Raw genomic sequence first — 4891 nt, 5'->3', positions numbered from 1 at the left:
TGTTGCTGCTAAATAGAAGTTCATTGGATATTTCTCATGAGGAGCTTCTTTCCTGACTCTGGTCTCCAGAAAACAGAAATATTTGTCAACTCGCTAGACAATGACTTCAGTGTGTAAGGAGAGGCTGTTTTAAAAGGTATGATGAGAAGAGCAGAAAGCAGAGGCTTTATGACACAAATAACCTTGGTGCAGAGGGTATCCAAGATGCTATGGAATAAGTCAAGATGAAGCAGTATATTAGACCTTAACAGTGAAACTGGCAGTTTTCAAGGGCTGAAAATGGACAGCTATAGCAGAAATTATTTTGGCATCTTTGCTACAAAAGTGACAACTGCAACACAACAAATGAGCACATTGGTGGATGAGACTTGTGGTTATGAAAGGTATCTAGGAATCAATTTAGTAACATGAGTAAGTGATCAATCTCTATGTAACAAATCTTCCTCGTCTCCTCCCCTAGGGGACACCTATCCATTTTTGTATAACTAGTTCTTTTCCAAGCACACATTGAACATAAGTGAATGTTTGAGCAGTTAATAGATTGTCTTTTTTATTTTTTATTTTTTTAAATTTATTTAGTTAGCTTTAATCATAGGAAGAAGGGACCTAGTTAGTGCTGTATGACACTGCACCCAAAAGAGGGAAAATGTGTTTTACATGAACAATTAAAGAATTACCAGTCTTCAAAAAAAAAAAAAAAAAAAAAGTTCCTCTTTACCCTCTTGTCCTGTTTTTGGTTGGGATAGAGTTAATTTTCTTCTTAGTAGATGGCATGGTGCTGTGTTTTGAGCTTAGGAGAAAAATAATGCTGATAACAGGGGGAAGTCTCAGTTGCTGCAGAGCAGTGCTTACACAGAGCCAAGGCCTTTCCTTTTCCTTCTTCTCTGTGGCCAGCAATGAGGCTGGGGGTGCCCCAGGAGCTGGGAAGGGACACAGCCAGGACAGCTGGCACAGGCTGCCCAAAGGGATGTCTCACACTGTGTGGCGCTGTGCTGAACAAAATAAATAAATAAATATGGGGGGAAAAGTGCTGCTTGGGGAGAGCTTGGGCAGGTGGTGAGCAATTGCATTGTTCATCTCTTGTTTTTTATATATATATATATATGTATAATTTAATACATTATTATTAATTTCCACCTCCTTTTCTATCCTATTAAACTGTCTCAACTTCTATCTTAACTCTTGAGTTTTACTTATTGAGTTTCATTTATCCCCCCCCCCCAAGTTCTCTCCCCCATCCCACTGGGGGCAGGAGGGGAGTGAGCAGACAGCTTTGTGGTGCTTAGCTGCCTGCCACGTTAAACCTCAACACCTCTGTTATTGGATATATATATAGGATAAATATATATAGTATGTATAGGATATATATAGGATATATATAGGTTATGTACATATATATTCAACTTTATATTTTATTGTTTACCACTCTAATTCTAGATGTTCTATTTATTTATGCACTAAATAACTTCCCTTCAGAAGTTATTTGTCTTAACATCACACAAAACAGTAGCAAGAACACCCACACATTTCACTTTTTATTGGTAATGAATGTTTCACTGCTCATTGCAAAGGCACTTTCCCTGTACATGCTAAGGAGAGAAAAATTCTGAAGCCATTCTGCTTTCTGCTGACTCTGACTCTGCCTGCTTTCATCAAGCTTTATGTTTTTATTTCTTCTCGGAGAGGAGAACTTCACGTCTCAGAGAGAACTGAACTTCACATCTTCACATGTTAATTCTTCTGTGCACTAACACTGACTATGGCTTTCCTACTTCTTCATGTAGTTGAGTCTAGGTGAAATAGCACCACATTTAATGCAGCAGTATTTTTTTTTTCTTACTTTTTCTCTTTCCTGTGCTTTCTAAATCCTAATGCTGTGGGTGTTTAGCTGACTATCACTATTTGTAGAGCAAAGATCTTCAGTGATCTGCCACAGTCAAGCCCAAGTCCTTTTTATGACTTGAGGCAGAGGATGCAAAATTCTTTGGCCTATGAGACCTGGAGCATGCTATCTGCCTCCTGATTACATGTCAGGACCACTGCGCTCCCCCAGGAGGAAACCTGGAGTCATGGACCAAATCTGAGGCTGGTAGAAGAGGGCACCTCGGGGACCACCTCCACTCACTTTACACACAGCCAGTGAGGTGTTGAAGCAGCATGAGTGGTTCCAGCCTTGGCATCACCAAAAGTCCCTTCTTCCCACGTGTTGAAGGACAATACATGCCAGGACTCAAGGTGCCTCTTGAATCTTCTTATCCAGAGGGCTTTGCAGAGATGGGAGAGAGAGGAGAAGAAAGGAAGACAGAAACAAGAGGATCCAGGAGTTCGTGGCAGAGATTACTTTAAGTGACTGTGCCCATCACAGCAAACACCAGTCCCAATGAGGCTTACAGCAGAATTTGTTATCTTAACTATAGATGGCATTACTTGTTCCCCATGTTCTACCTCAAAAGGTATTCTTTTTCTATGGAAAAAGAATAACAAGATAAATATGAAAAAATATGTTAACATTTTCTTCTATATTACTTTGATTTCAATAATTGACTCCTTTTAAGTTTTGTTTGATTCATTCTTTGGAGAGTTTTTCATCAGTAAACTATCTGTAAGATAACAGAAGTTCTTCAGATAGAATATATTTTTATCAGGCCATTGTGGTTATTAATTATTTTGATGGTGAATTAGTATCTTGAGAGGGTAAAAACTATTGTATTCTGAAAATATCAAAAAGTCATGCTGCATATATGTTTATTTATTAAGAATTTCAACATTTTAAATGTTTTTTTTTTTTTTAATTTTTCTTTGATTACTTATTTTTAATAAACATGTCCAGATCTCAGTAAATGTATGAGATTCCATTTAAAGATACTCCCTGCTCTAGTTTTCCTATTAAAAATATCAATTCATTTTATAAAACTTTTTTTTCATTACAATTACATAAAAATACATTTCAGGCAGGTCCCATGTTTTCTGACCTGTAAATCACAAATGGGAAAACCTTGTGGATTATTATTTTTTTTAAACATTTTCTTATTTGGTGATTTCCAGTTATACATAACAACATATTCTGTCTGTAGAGCAGTCCAGTATGGTGTCTTTTTTATATTATTTGGAAAATCATCCATTATTGGACTTGTATTCAACTAATGTTTATTTTCATTTACATTAAGAAATTATGTAGGGGATTCTTAATGTTTTTGTTGTTGGTCACATGATTTTCTGGGTCTACTTTAAAGTTGTTTCACGTGAAAGAAAAATAAAATCTTTAACTCCACATTTCATTTTTTTATTTTATATCTATTAATTTCTTCCTCCTTTTTTTTTTTTTTTTTTTTTTTTTTTATTGATGGGAGTTAGTGACTTTGGCTCAGGGAAGAGCTATTGAAATTATATACAAAGATGAAAAAAAAAATCTGTTTTATACTTAAAACATAAATTGCTTCATTCTACCCCTGCTCTGCAATCCCTTTTCCTTTAGCCTGCTGTGTGTCTCCGAATATATTCATTTTTGGAACAGTTAATTGACATACCAGATTCTTATTTAAAATGTAAGAGCTTTCAAACAAAATAAGTTCCATCTTCAGGCATCAGCAGCAAACAGCATCTGGATAGCAGAGCCAAGCTGGAGATGTGCAGCAGTACAAATCCTGGCCAAACATTTTTGAGAAAAACGATTTGATTCTCCTCTCTTGTCCCCAGTCTGAGTGCTGCAGCTGTATTGTGCCTTGCACTGCGGATGTGTGACACAGTGCAAAGGTTGACACAATGCTGGGAAAGCAGAAAAAAAGTGAATGGGACTGTAAAACTCCCTCTCTTGGCTCAGTGGGGAGTCTTCAGAGTTTACTTCTGCAGAGAGGAGCTCGTTTTGAGTATTCCTTAAACAAAGCAACACAGTAAGAGGAGCAAAACTGCCTCCTCTCCTTTTGTTTGTGTCTTTTTTACTTTAATCACTCTCTTAGCATGAATATTGTACAGTTTCTCATCCCTTGAATATAAACAAAGCTGCTACTCTCCTTATTTCCTACAGGGCAACCCTGTGGAGGATTTCTAGCTCTCTTTAATATTTTCCTATTAATGATTGCATCTCTCAGAACATTATTCAATTGTTCCCACAAACTGCATGTGTGTACAAATACACTTTTAGAAGAGAATTTCTCTGCTGCAAATCATAGAAGTAATTAAAAGCTACAGGAATCTCAGTTACTCTGTCCAAATAGCCCTAGGCACATCCATAATTTGTACCTACACTCTTTTATGTCAATGATATTTTATTTCACCATCACACTTTCCTAGTACATGGGGCCCTAAATTGCCCTCCTACTAACCTTCAGTCCCTATTATCACAGATAAGAAATGTTCTGTATCTTGAGAGACATATGCTGTGGCCTTGAAGGATGTGTGTATAGATGGCACTTTTTACTAACATCTCTTTATGTAAAGCCTTCTAAATCATCTTGTGCAATTATAAAATGTGATCCCTAACATCTTGAAAAAAATAGGTTTAGCCTTGAAAACTGTATTGAAAACACTGTATGACTCTTTTTTGATAGTAAATTTTGAATGCAAGTAGCCACATGTTACTTTAAAATCCCCACCCCTGTTTACCGAGCACTGTTGATTTGGCCAAAAGGAAGAAATTACTCATGACTACAGGAAGTGTTGATCTATTGAGCCATCCAGTATTATCCATGATGCTAGTCCTAAACATACTGGAATTCAGGTGAAAAATTTCTCATGACCCCAAGAGCCTTAAGTTTTAAGCCTGCTCTTTTCACTGTATCTTTGCATGCTTTTGGGAATGCAGGACAACAGATGAACTACTTTTCTATTCAAGTCAAAATGTTTATCACACTCACTGGTTCAAACCAAACAATCATTTTCCTATTAGCATTTA

This window comes from Aythya ferina, assembly GCF_964211825.1.
Source record: "Aythya ferina genome assembly, chromosome: 3".
NCBI lineage: Eukaryota > Metazoa > Chordata > Aves > Anseriformes > Anatidae > Aythya > Aythya ferina.
This window is presented reverse-complemented; position numbering follows the sequence as displayed.